Consider the following 15212-nt stretch of genomic DNA (forward strand, 5'->3'; position numbering starts at 1 on the left):
TATATTTATATTTGACAAAATTATTATATAAGTTACTAAATTACAGCTGAAGCAAGAAGTTCAGGTTTTTTGGTTTGTTTTTTTTGTGACAGAGACAGGGAGAGTCAGAGAGAAGGACAGATAGGGACATACAGACAGAAAGGGAGAGTGATAAGAAGCATCATTTCTTCATTGTGGTACCTTAGTTGTTCATTGATTGCTTTTTCATATGTGCCTTGATGGGGGGGGTCCAGCAGACTGAGTGACCCCTACCTCGAGCCAGTGACTTTGGGGTCAAGCTGGTGAGCTGTGCTTAAACCATATGAGCTCGCGCTCAAGTTGGCAACCTGGGGGTTTTCAACCTGGGTCTTCCCTGTCCCAGTCTGATGCTCTATCCACTGTGCCAACACCTGGTCAGGCAGGTTTCTCATTGTTACTATAAAAGGTAATACCTAGCCACTGCCTAAATCATTTGAATGCGTATTTCTCATCCACTTTCTCCCAGTGTACTGAGTTTCAGTTCTGCCTTCATCTTGGAATAGATTCTTTCAATATACTTCTTTCTATGACAGTCTGAATAATTATTTAAAGTGCAAAAATTTCTATCAGGAATTATATAAAAAAGTGAAGTGGACTAATTTCTTAATGATAATTCAAGTACTGTAGAACCGATTTCCATTAATATGGCTTATTTTATAATTTCACATAAATTATAAACACCATATAATGGTTTCTTTAATACAACAATGGGGCACATTGTTCATCATCTCTTAATGGGTTTTTTCTTTTTCCTTTCATGAGAACAGTCTCATCAAGGGTATGTGCATTAATTGCATTTGAGTATTAGAGAAAATTTAAAGATTTTGTAATCATTTCCAAGAGAATGCATTTATTCAGCAATAGAAACTTTGCTGAAATACCTCTATAGCAAGTTATAATTGCATTATGGATATTTGTATACAAAGTGTTTTAAATGGTTTGATTCCCAAGCAACAATATTTGGCAATCTAGAGGAGGAGGACATATTGCCTCACAAAACATTGTACCTTCATTATTCTCTTTTTTAGAACACATTTTCATTTTACATAATGTTATAGAAATTCATTCTGTATAAAAGAACTATAACATATTTTCTTGTAAAGAAACATAATCAAAGAATACATGTAAAATTGACATTTATTTTTTAATTAAAATAAATAACATAATTGATCTAAGAAAATAAAGACCATGTATAAGTCAGTTTAAGCCACGTCTATATATCTCCAATATTTTTTAAATACACAAGATAGTTATGCCAATTTGACATCTGCAGTATACTCTCTTAAAGGATAAAAATGAGTAGAATGGTTAAAAGGTATGCATGTTAAGTGAGAAAAAACGTTGCATTATGCTTGAGTTAATTTTTTAATAATCAAGAGGCAGCTGCAGTGGACAAATAATTTAATGAGAAAATATCACAGAGCTCAACTTCCTACTCATATCTGGTTCTTACATCTTACATTCAGTTAAGCATTTATCAGGTGTCTGTCAATTGCTTGGCATTTTTCTAGTCAATAAGTATCGCCTGCCTTCATTTTAGTAAATGTTTGTGGAGACTCTTCTTTATGTCCCACATTGTTGTCAATATAAAGATAATAAGTAAGAGACTGTTCTTTTGTTTAGAAGTTTAAAATTTTCTTGGGGATAAACTCATACAAAAGAAACTCAGTACAGTGTGATAAAGGTTATCCTAGAGGAACATACAAAATACTATGATAGCAGAGTCAGGAATCATTTATTTGTTCCTGAAGTGTCAGGTGACACTTTACATAGTGACATTTGGATCATACTTTAAAATTCATAGTGCATCAAAAAAGAGAAAAGAATAAATAAAACATTTCTTGACCCTTTCATATCCTTGGTTTCCTCCATCCCACATCTTAGAATTTGTAGACCCATAACCCTATCTCTCAGCCGTGAACAGCCTAGGGTCCTGAGCTCCTCTCCTCCTCCATCTGGCATGCTTGACACTACCCAGCCAGCTGTCTCCTTCTATGCTTGCAGCAATATATCTGACTTTCTGAAGAAGGTTGCTCAATGTTGCTGAATGGATTTTGTTCAAATATACTGCTCACAAAAATTAGGGAATATTTCAAAATGAGTATGAAGTGATAAAAAAAAATTGATTTCTTTTTATTAAACAAGAACATCAGAAAAGCAAATGACAAGTCAAAGAAAGTTGTTCAATTATGCAAATGAGATGCAAACTCAATTATCATGATTGAGTAGCAAGTGATATATTGTTGGGGGTGACCAGAAATATGTCAAACTGGACGAGAGTGCCACATGTTGACTGTTTAGTAGGGTGTATGTTCACCCAAGACTGTCATAACACCCTGACAGCGATGGGGCATGGACAGGATCAGACTGTCCAGCCATTTTTGTGGGATCCTCTGCCACTCTTGCTCCAGAGCAACTTCCAACTCAACAAATGTTGTGGGTGGCATTGGATGGTTTGCCAGATGTCTTACCAGTGCATCCCAAGCATGTTCAATGGGATTCAAGTCTAAAGAACATGAAAGCCAGTCTATGCATTCGATTCCCGCCTCCTGAAGCATGTTATTGATGAGATGTGTGTGGTGGGGCCTTCTATTATCATCCATAAAAATAAAGTTGTTTCCAACTGCTCTAGCATAGGGTACTACTGTAGGGTGCAGAATCTCATCTCGATATCTGACAGCAGTCAACAATCTGTTTCTGATGACATGGAGGTTGGTACAACCACCAATGGTGCTGCCAGCCCACACTATGATTCCACCACCATCAAAGGAATCCCTTCCTCACATGAGACGTGGTTTCTCCCATGTTCCTCATTCACACTAGATTAGGACACAATGATTGTCAAGCTGCAGACTGAATCGTGACTCATCAGAGAAGAGGACAGTTGACCACTCATCACAGGTCCAATGATGATACTCATCAGCCCACCTTCTATGGGTTCTATGGTGTTCAGCAGATAATGGACTGTACAGCATTGGTCACTGGGCATGCAGAACAACATGACAGAGCTGATTTTGTATGGTCTGGGTGCATATCTGTCATCTAGCAGCAACAAGAAACTGTCCCTGCAGCTTTGTTGCATTGTGGCGCCTGTTCCTTCTTGCCAATAAGGTCAAGTAGCAGTCATCTTTTATGTTAGTGGCAGATGGGTGACCCTGTCCTCTTCTTCTTTGTACTGTGCCAGTCTCTTGGTAGTGATCCCACAGTCTACTAATCATGCTTTGGGATGTTCCAAGTGCTGTTGCCACTGTGGTCTGTGTTTGACCAGCTTCAAGACGTCCTATGGCTCTCCAGGCTTCGCATTTCGGCAGATTGTACTGCAGGGCATTGCAAGGGCTGGGAAATTACAGGATGTGCATTTTCCGCATCCCAGTCTGACGCTCTATCCACTGCGCCACCGCCTGGTCAGGCTAGATGTGCATTTTCAAGATCTTGGAACATGCAGATACTCCAGTACTTTTAGCCTTTTGTAGAGTGCATTTTCACCAATAAAATAAAAGTTGGTTTTGCATCTCATTTGCATAATCAAACAACTTTCTTTGAGTTGTCGTTTGCTTTTCTGATGTTCTTTTTTAATAAAAAAATGCTTTTATATATTACTTCAGGTACATTTTGAAATATCCCCTAATTTTTATGAGCAGTATATATGGGCAGTCAACACTGCCAGATGATTCTAGGACACCACCCTGATATGCTCTTTTTCCCATTCTTTCACACTTTCATTTTCTTAATCTCCAACAATCCTTTCTTACTCTCAATTGAGGATTCCCCTTTAGTGTTCATAGAGAAAATCAAAGCAATTAGTTGAGAACATTTTTATCTTTTCACTCACAAGCCACCAATCTACATTTATATTCGTTTTGTCTAGGACCATTATATTTCTAGGTTAGAAGGATCCTTGCTTCTATGGAAATCTCCTTCACTTGTGCCCTGCATCCCATTCCTCACCTCCTCAGAATTTGGTCTTGTAATTATTTCCCTTTACTCCTGCATCATTAATTCCTCTCTTTCTACTGGACCATTCCCATCAGCTTGCAAATATGCTTTAACATCATACATTTTAAAACGTCCTTTCCATGGCACCGTATCCTTATTCATTTAACTGCTGCCTTTTCATGGTTCCAGTCTGCAGCTAAATTTTGTGAAGGTTATTATTTGTACTTATTTTCATTTTACAAATGTCATACTTAAACTCAATTTTAAATTTTGTGTTGGCTGATATTGTTATGTATGCTATTATTGCAATACAATCTTTCCCCCCTAGATCACTGCTCAGGGAATGTTTATTAAATTTGGAGTGGCTGTAAAAACTGGGTTTTTAGAATATTGTTCTGTCTCCTAGGTCATCATTATATCTTAGTTGTCTGAAGTTATTTGGTTATATCTATTTTTTTTACCTTATCTTCTTTTGATAATCTCTCCTCTCTCCTCAACAATTTCAAATGAGGCTGCACCTAATGCATCATTAAAATAACTTTATCAAGCTCCTATCAGTGACCTATATCTTGCTAATGCCAATGTTCCAATGCTTAGTTTTCTGTTCCCACCTTACTTATTCTATGCAATGTCACCTTTCATAAAGGTCTTCCCTGACCAGCCTAGCCCAAAAAACAAAAATAAAAGGAACCCCAAGGCTATCTACCAACTAATTAAAAAAACCCAAACCTAAACATTTTCTATAACATATTTTTATATAGCAATTACTTATCTTGTTCATTTATTTGTTTATGTGTTAGTGGTTGTTCTCCTTCTGCAGGCTTGAAAGCTAATGAGGAAGAGAGAATCTGTTGTTCATTGTTATACCCTCTTGCACCTAGAATAATGTCTGACACTAGCTACATGTTAGGTACACGTTCAGTTATTTTTAAACTGGTTTATAAGAAAGTCACTTGTGATATAAAGTCATGTAAAGTAAGAGCTTATCAGCAAGTGTACAAGGCACAAACCTGTAACTCATATTTAGGGAATTAAGTAAGAAAGTGACTGGAGGGAAGGTAGGGGGCAGACTGAAGTCTTGAATGCTATGTTTAGTGATTTAGATATTAATTATCATATAAACAATGGGAAGCCAAAGGTTTTTAATTTTATATTTTCTCTCAAATAGAGCCTTTAGGTATAAAATCTTTTTTTAAATAAAACTAAAGTATATAAGTATATTTTAAAATATGCATCTAATTAATTAGATATAATAATTAAAGAGATGCCCTTTAACATTCTATTTAGTATAAGAAATGCTTTTCCTTTGGCTTTTAAAAAATTTATGAGACAGTTAATCAAAGTAAAATTTTTGCTATTATATATCTGTTTAATTTAGACATATTTTACTGAAATCAGAAGAGTAATCAGCCTTAACATTTTAATGTCAATAAAACATAAAATAATTAATTTATCTAAATTGTCACTGAATATATTTTCTCTTTTTATTGGGGTGACACTAGCTAACAAAATTATACAGGTTTCAGGTATACAATTCTATAACACAATGTGTTATTCCTACTATAACCAATTCATGTAGCATAATATTTTCAATCTATCTTTTTAGAACAAACATAAATCTAAACAACTAATGCTTGATAAAAGTCATAGCATTTTAATATAACTAATTTTATTTTTTATTTAGAAAATTATAGGGCATTTACTTTATAATAAGAAAATATTATTATTTACTACATGTTATCAGAAGTCATTTTAAAAGTTTAAATATAAAGGAAAAATAAATAGAAATGAAAAATAGTTGCATAAAGGTTTAGGATCCTTTAGAGTGCAAATGATATAAAAATAAACAATAAAATTAGGAGTATAGCAGGAAAGAAATCATAAGTTTTAAAAGTCTAGAAAGGGAAAACTGAAATCTCATATTACTACAAGAAAATATAAAATATACATCAGAGAAAATTAACATCATAAAGTTAACGTCTTAAGTAAATTTTTATTTTTAATATTGCTTAGGCCCTGATGTTAAATTTCACAGGAATTGTCAAGAACTATAGCAACTTAGAAATAGTTCCCTTGCATCTGTTCAACAGAAAATCAAGCCTGTTTTAGAATGAATTTTGCACATTGAAAGACCTGAATTAACCCTAACTGGTGTACAGACAAAAGTGTAGACTCAACAAAGCAGAACAATCTATGGAGAGTTAGATGCATTTTTTTTTTTTTAGTGTGCATTATTGAGTTAACTATCAGTAATAAAGTAGTTAATATTTTACTCATAAAAGTTCTCTTTTAAAAGTAAAAATCAAAAGATAAATGGCAGGAAAAGTTTTTAAAGTGCAGGAATAAAACATATCTCCTGAGTTCAGTTTTTATCTTACACTTACCAAAAATACAGATGATCCTTGGAGTACAATGGGGTAATGTTCTGATAAACTCATTGTAAATTGAAACTATCATTAGTTGAAAATGCATTTAATATACCTAACTTACCAAAATCATAGCTTAGCCTGGCCTACTTTAAACATACATACTCAGAGCACTTACATTAGCTTACAGTTGGGTAAAATCTTCTCACTATTGTTTTCCGGCATCATAAGAGAATATTGGACTGTGTATCGCTAGCTCAGGAAAAGATAAAAATTAAAAATTCAAAGTACAATTTTCATTGAATGTGTATGGCTTTTGCACCATTGTATAGAAGAAAAACTGCAAGTCAAACCATCATAAGTCGGTGGCCATCTATACTATAGAAGGGCTCTAGTAAAAATCAGTTTGCCAATACCTTTTGAGGGCCCAGTATTGTTAAGACTGTGCTAGTAAAATTTTTGTAATTATAAAGAAAAAGCAGATTGTTCATCCTCGCTTCCTTAACAGCTGAACTGTAGAGTTGGAACTTCAAATAACATAATTGATGATAAAAAAGATACAAAATTAAGCTTGTTAAATTTATGAGTTAAACTATAATTAGATCAAAGTTCTTATAAAAACTTAGCCTTGAGAAACTCGAACAGATTTTCAAAGTTACCACTCTGAATGCAGAATCTATGACCTTTTTTTACTGAAAAAGTGGTGGGAAAATTAAGAGATAATTTGGAGTTTTTCAGACAGAAAAGGGTAAGGTTATAGGAAGATGCATGAAGGTAAGAACAGGTGTATATTGGATGTATCAGAGAGACCCTGTGGGGGGTGATGAATGTTGGGAGGAAACGACGGTAGAAATGCTAACCCCAAACTACGAAGGGTCTCGACATGTGTGTCTTCTGAAACTTGTGAACAGTTGTGAGCTTTTAAATTGACAGGTGCCGATTTAAGTTCTGACAGCAATAAGGACATGGATTTCAGTGGGAATCATAAAGAGAAAGGAGGAATTACTGGAGGCTATGGCAAGTAACGTTAAGGAATTCTAGTATAAAATACTGAGACCAAGAACAACAGTAGTAAGATGTTCATAAGATATCATTAATAAAGACACTACATATGTCCATAAAGGGGAGAGCAATCATCCACATTAAATTGTTTAAATTTTTAAAGGTTCAATGAAAGTATTATAAAGGAACATGAAGTCACAAATGATGACTATGCTCCTTCTGGTCCTTGTAGAAAATTTTTGTTTATATTTGTCATGTCTTTTAGTAGTTTAGCCCAATTTACCCAAAAAAGCTATCAATTTTAAAAAGAAAAGAATAGTCATTCTTTAAGAATTGATAAGTAGATATATAAAATTTTTATATACACTATTGAGGATGAGAGATAATTATTTATATAAGTTCTTATTACAGTGCTGCTTAAAAAAAAGCAGCTCTTTTCAGCCAGTGTAGACCCAAGGGTGTCTCTCAGAACAACTGGAACAAGTGCCACAAGACCAGGGGCAAGAGAAAGCCACACCACAAGAAGTGAATATATGAGCTGGGACACCCTGCTGCTAACACATAGGTTGGCCCCTGCTGCATTCACAGGGAGGCAACAAGAAGTATAGATCCTTGAGGCTGAACGTGGGCTACATCTCCTGGGGCCTGGAGTGTTGTATGTGGAAAACAAGGTTTATTGATGTTGTCTACAATGCACTCGATAACAAACTGGTCTGTACCAAGATCCTAGTCACGAACTGCATTGTGGTCATTGATAACTCACTGTACAGAGAGTGGTACAAGTTCCAGTAGCCACGGCCCTTGGGTCACAAGAAGGGAGACAAACAGGCCCCCGAGGAAGAAGAGATTTTAAACAAAAAACAATAAAAGAAAATTCAGAAGAAATATGGAGAAAGAAAAAGGAATGCTAAATCTAGAGAAGAAGTTGCAGCAGGGTAAGCTTCATGCTTGCATTGCTCAAGACCAATCCAGCATGGCCCAGCACATGGTTATATGATGGAGGGTGAGGAGGTGGGGATCTACCTGAGGAAAATCAAGGCTCAGAAATGTACATAAACCCTCTTCCCTCTTATCTTACCTCAAAATAAAGATGTTTATTCTAAAAATAAATAAGAAACAAATAAATAGAACAGCAAAATCGCATCACACATTATTTTTCAGCCTTTATTATAAAAAGAATACAAAAAACCCCTTCATTTCCTTTCTAAAAAAGAGATTTTTATAAGCTAAATAAAAAATATATATCTTACTCATGCCAATTTTTTCTTGCATACACACAAGTTTTCCAAGTGCTGGAATACAATATTTTTTAAAAAGTATTTTCCTAGTTCTGAATGCTCACAAAATTCTTTTTTATCAACTCTGACCCCAACTATAACTATAACTTACAGTTTTAAGGAGGTAATGAGCAACTGATATATATATATATATATATATATATATATATATATATATAATTTTTTTTAATTTTTTTAATTTTTTTAAGTGAGAGGCAAGGAGGCCGAAAGACTCCCACATGCATCTCAACTGGGATACAACTGGCAAGCCCCCTATCAGGCGATGCTCTGCCCGCCTGGGCTGCTGCTCTGTTGCTTGGCAACTGAGCTATTTTAGTGTCTGAGGAAAGAGCATGGAGCCATCAGGGCCAACTTGCTGGAGCCATTCAGCCATGGCTGCAGGAGAGGAAGAGAGAAAGAGAAAGAGAGAGAGAGAGAGAGAGAGAGAGAGAGAGAGAGAAGTGGAGGGGGAGGGGTGAAGAAGCAGATGGTCGTTTCTCCTGTGTGCCCTGACCACGAATCCAACCTGGGACTTCCACACACCAGGCCAATGCTCTACCACTGAGCAAACTGGCTAGGGCAACCAGTATTCTATAAAAAAAAAGACACTAAAGTTTAAAGAAGTTAAATAATTCATAAAGGAGCTGCAGCAGCCTAATTACAAATCTAGTTTTGTTTGACTGCAAAGTATACATGGTCTCAAGTTTATTACAGCTCCTCCCAGGTGAAACAGAGCCAAGTACTGGCTAATTGTTCCATGAAAGACTAAGCCAGGGATCCCAAACTTTTTACACAGGGGGCCAGTTCACTGTCCCTCAGACCGTTGGAGGGCCAGACTATAAAAAAAACTATGAACAAATCCCTATGCACACTGCACATATCTTATTTTAAAGTAAAAAAACAAAACGGGAACAAATACAATATTTAAAATAAAGAACAAATAAATTTAAATCAACAAACTGACCAGTATTTCAGTGGGAACTATGGGCCTGCTTTTGGCTAATGGGATGGTCAATGTGCTCCTCTCACTTACCCCCAATGAAAGAGATGCCCCTTCCGGAAGTGCGGTGGGAGCCAGATAAATGGCCTCAAGGGGCCACATGCGGCCCAGGGTCTGTAGTTTGGGGACCCCTGGACTAAGCCTTGAGATCTAATGAAAACAGAAGCCACAGCACTTTCAGCCTCACTGTTGCAGAGCAGGCAGTTTTTATAATTTGGTAAATTTAGTCATCAGCCATCAGAGTGGGTATTGACTGAGGTATTCTGAAAAGAGCGATTTGATCTCACGGTTTTGTTTGCCTTTTGTGCCCTGTCCCTGAACCCTCACTGGACTTGACTCAACCTTAGTTAACCATAATATTCGCAATTCTAATTTTATGTGGAAACTAGGCTAAAAGAAAATACAAATAGTTCATAAGACAGAGCTATTATTGTCTTTCCTTTTGTGAATCTTGAGAAGGTATGCATTTAAGATTTTTGAAGGGACTCTAATAATTATATTGTTATAACGCATTATAATTTATAGAACGCTTTTAAATATAGCATATTATAATGATCACTTATTTTACTTAAATTTAAAGTATAAGACAAGGTAAGAAGGAAAGAAAATACCTAGTTCTAAATGCAAGTCCCTACAACCAGCAGTCTCTAATATGATTACCTTTGGTTAGCTAGCTTGTCGTATTGTCACTTTTGAAAAAGATAACCCAAGATGGGATGGTACAATGGACTTAGCAATATGCCATACTATATAAATTAATATGCACTGGTAAAAGCATAAGGTAATATGATTATACAAATATATTGTATCCAATTATATATTATAGTCATAAAACAGAGTTAATAGAAACATAAAATATCTTCTGTAAGCTGTGCTTGACAATAAAATTTTTTTTTTTTTTTTGCATTTTTCTGAAGCTGGAAATGGGGAGAGACAGTCAGACAGACTCCCGCATGCGCCCCACCGGGATCCACTCGGCACACCCACCAGGGGCGAAGCTCTGCCCACCAGGGGGCGTCGCTCTGCAGCGACCAGAACCACTCTAGCGCCTGGGGCAGAGGCCAAGGAGCCATCCCCAGCGCCCGGGCCATCCTTGCTCCAATGGAAGAGAGAGACAGAGAGGAAGGAGGGGGGGGGGGTAGAGAAGCAAATGGCGCTTCTCCAATGTGCCCTGGCCGGGAATCGAACCCGGGTCCCCCGCATGCCAGGCCGACGCTCTACCGCTGAGCCAACCGACCAGGGCCGACAATAAAATTTTTGTGATAATAGAAGCATGAAACTTACTATCTTATTGAATTAACTAGTACAGTAATAACAAATGAAATAAATTTATTAATAAAATTCATGAAATGAGAATAGAAAATGACTTAGTCACATATGTCCAGTTCAGAATATATATCATTTCATGAATTTTCTTTATTATGCTAACATGATAACTCATAGTAAAATAGAGAACAAAGGAAGATAGGTTTCAAAAAGGAAACTATGATGAGTATGTTCTAATCTGAAAAAGAATAAATGAACCTACATAAAAACTAAAAAACATTATTTGCAAATGAATAGAATTCTGAGTGAGAAATATAGAGTATTTATTGCCATTCAGGTAGAAAAAAAATAAATCCACAGAACACACATGATTCACATATGTAGAAACCTCATCACATATGCACAAGTGCTCATTTTTATAGTTAAGCATTTTAGCACATAAATGTAAACTCTCCCCTCGCCCTTGCTCTCTACAGCTACAAGTATCTCAGAAAGAAAGCCGATAATTTTCTCCATAAGATTGTGCTTTTTAAAAATTTTAAATAGTTAATGTTTTAAAAGTTTTTTATAAAATTACAAAAAGTGTCAAAGTGCCATACAAATAATTTTTCTGAACTACTTGAGAGTACATTGCTGACCTGGTATCCCAAATTATTAAGTAGTTTAGTGTATTTACTACAAACAAGAACATTCTCCAACTAAACCAAAATACCATCATCCTATGAGGAAATTAACATTGACTCGTGGTTATTATCCAACCCTGAAACCCAGACAAGTTTTGCCAGTTTTTCTTTTTAAGCAAAATAACCAATTCAATAGTTTTGTAGTTTTCAGTATATGTCTTTCACATCCATTGTTACGTTTATGCCTAGGTACTTAATTTTTTTGTTGTTGTTGCATTTGTAAAAGGAATTGGGTTTTCTCAGTTCATTTTCCAAAGTTTCATTGTTGGCATATAGAAAAGCAGTAGAGTTTTGAATATTGATTTTGTATTCTGTGACTTTACTGTATTGGTTTATTGTTTCTAGTAGTTTTTCGGTGGAGTCTTTGGGGTTTTTTGTATACAGTATTATGCCATATGCAAAATGTAGTACCTTTAAATCTTCTTTTCCAATATAAATTCCTTTTATTTCTTTCTCTTGCCGATTGCTCTGGCTAAAATTCCAGAACTATGTTTACAAGAGTGGACAGAGTGGGCAGCCTTGTCTTGTTCCTAATTTTAGAGAAGAAGCCTTCCTTTTTTCATCATTTTGTATGATATTAGCTGATGGTTTGTCATATATGGCTTGAGGTACTTTTCTTCTATTCTAATTGTATTGAGTGTTTTAAACATAAGGGATGTTGTATCTTGTCGAATGCTTTTTCTGCATCTGTTGATAGAATCATAAGATTTTTGTTTTTGTTTTGTTTATGTGGTGTATTACATTGATCGATTTCTGTATGTTGAACCATCTCTGTGCTCCTGGAATAAACCTCATTTGATTGTGATGTCTTTTTTTAATGTGTTGTTGTATTTCATTTACCAATATTTTGTTTAGGATTTTTGCATCTGTATTTATTACAGATATTGGTGTGTAGTTTTTTTTGTGTGTGTGTGTGTTTGTCCTTGCCAGGTTTTGATATGAGGACTATGTTGGCCTCATAAAATGTGTTAGGGAGTATTGTTTCTTCTATTTTTTGGAAGACTTTGAGAAGGATGGGTATCAAATCTTCTTTGAATGTTCAGTAGAATTCACTAGTGTAGCCATCTGGTTCTGGACTTGTTTTTCGGGAGGTTTTTGATAGTTTTTTCTATTTCTTTCCTGCTTTAGGTTTTCCACTTCTTGGCGAATGAGTCTAGGAAGATTGTGTAGTTCTAACAATAAATCCATTTTCTTTAGGTTATTAAATTTGGTGGCATATAATATTTTATGATATTCTACTATGATTGTTTGTATATCTATGATGTCTGTGGTAATTACTCATCTTTCATTTTGGATTTTGTTTATATGGGTTCTTCCTCTTTTTAGCTTGGTGAATCTAGCCAGTGTTCTGTTGATTTTATCGATCTTTTCAAAGAAGCAGCTCTTTGTTGTATTAATTTTTTCTATAGTTTTTTTGTTCTCTATTTCATTTAGTTCTGCTCTAGTTTTTACTATTTTTTTATCTACTGACTTTGGGCTGCCTTTGTTTTTCTTTTTATGGTTCCTTAAGATCTTCCTGATTTTGTTGATACTAGTTTTGTGGCCCAACACATGGTCTATCCTTAAGAATGTTCCATGCACACTGGGGAAGAATGTGTAATTTGATGTTTTGTGATGAAATGTCCTGTAAATGTTTATTATGTCCATTCAGTCCAGTGTTTTTGTCTGCTTTTATTTTTAGATCAGTTTTGGTGCTTCCTGATTTGGTGAATATATATTAAGAAGTGTTATGCCATCTTGATAAAATGTCCCCTTTATTATTAAGAAATGACCATCTTTGTCTGTGATTACCTTTGTTGTCTTGAAGTCAGCATTATCAGATATTAGCATTGGCTACACCTGCTTATCTTTGAAAATTATTTGCTTTGAGAATTGTTTTCCAACCTTTGAGTCTACTTTTGAGTTTCCACTTTGAGTCTACTTTTGTCCTTGCAGCTTAAGTGTGTCTCTTGAAGGTAGCATATGGTTGGGTTTTGTTTTTTAGTCCAATTTGCTACTCTGTGCTTCTTTATTGGTGAGTTTAGTCCATTTACATTTAGGGTAATTATTGACACTTGAGAATTTCCTATAGCCATTTTATGTTCTGTTTTCTGGGGCTCTTTTCTCTTAGAGTCTGTCTAGATAAAATATAATGTTTTGACACCTGTGAATATATGTTCTATGTGTGGATCTTTAGGCATTCATAGAAAGGGAATACTGCAGATTTTCTAAAGCTTTGTTTTCACAGAGTAAATTGCTAAATAAAAACAATGATGCCTATGGAATAAAATTATACATACTAAATTCATTTTTTACTAGTTTTCAAGCATATATACTTTTGTAGTTTTAAAGTATTATTCATGGGAGTATTTGGGGAGATTTTTCATTAAATAATTCTTATTAAGTTTTCATAGATGATAGTGAAATAATAGTCTATTTAAGAAACAAATGAAATTTTGCTCAATAAAATATTCTCTTTTGAGTGAACAAACTAAAAACATTTACATAATTAAAGTTACCATTTGACAAATTGTGGTGGTTTAAAATAGACAGGGTTATTTTCTTTTGGTGTTCTTTCATAGTGTACTATGTAAAATTTACTTTTAAGTGAAAATAAAAAATATGAAATCTCATAATGGCCACCAATATATTGAAAATAGATAGACTTGGAATTTTAGAAATAATATACTTGTTTAGATTCACAGCTTGTTTTTCTTTAGCTTCTCAGAAAGGCTCATGATCTAAAAGAAATTGTTACTATTTCAGATTTATAATTTCCATTCTAAATTCCTTCTTTTAACCACTTTTATGGGTCTGTTTAGGCTATCTAGTTTTTTGTGGCTCAGTCTAGGAAAATTGTTTTGTTCCATGAATTTATTCATTTCTTCTAGATTATTAAGTTTAGTGGCATATAGTTTTTCATAGTATTCTTTGATAATTCTTTATATATTTATGATATCTGTGGTGATTTCTCCTCTTTCATTTTGGATTTTGTTTATATGAGTTCTTTCTCTTTTTTCCTTAATGAGTCTTACCAAGGGTTTGTCAATTTTTTTGATCTTTTCAAAGAACCAACTCCTTGTTTTACTGATTTTTTCTATAGTTTTTCTGTTTTTTATTTCATTTATTTCTGCTCTGATTTTTATTATTTTCTTTCATCTGCATGTTTTGGGTTGCCTTTGTTCTTCTTTTTCTAGTTCCTTAAGATATGATGTTAAGTTGTTTACTTGGGCTGTCTCTTGTTTGCTCAGAAAAGCCTGTAGTGATATGAATTTCCCTCTTATTACTGCTTTTGCTGCAGTCCAGAAATTCTGATATGTCATATTGTCATTTTCATTTTTCTGTATATATCTTTTGATCTCTGCTTTTACTTCTTCTTTGACCCACTCATTTTTTAGAAGTATATTGTTTAATTTCCACATCTTTGTGGGGTTGTTTACTTCTTTTTTGCAGTTGAATTCTAGTTTCAAAGTTTTATGGTCAGAGAATATGCTTGGTATAATTTAAATCTTTCTGAATTTGTTGATGTTAGTTTTGAGGCCCAACATATGATCAATTCTTGAGAGTGTTCCATGTACACTGGAGAAAAATGTATACTCTGGCATTTTGGGATGAAATGTCCTGTAGATGTCTATCATATCAAATTGTTCTAGTGTTTCTTTTAAGGCCCATATTTCTTTACTGA

General features: G+C 34.6%; 1 protein-coding gene and 1 pseudogene across 3 annotated transcripts in view; one reads left to right on the forward strand and one right to left on the reverse strand.

Annotated features, from left to right (window-relative positions):
- LRRC7 (leucine rich repeat containing 7) overlaps positions 1-15212 on the reverse strand; it is a 598371-nt gene that overhangs the window by 238978 nt on the left and 344181 nt on the right. The window lies entirely within an intron of this gene.
- LOC136328719 (small ribosomal subunit protein eS8 pseudogene) lies at positions 7085-8378 on the forward strand (annotated as a pseudogene).

This window comes from Saccopteryx bilineata, chromosome 3 (assembly GCF_036850765.1).
Source record: "Saccopteryx bilineata isolate mSacBil1 chromosome 3, mSacBil1_pri_phased_curated, whole genome shotgun sequence".
Taxonomy (NCBI): Eukaryota; Metazoa; Chordata; class Mammalia; order Chiroptera; family Emballonuridae; genus Saccopteryx; species Saccopteryx bilineata.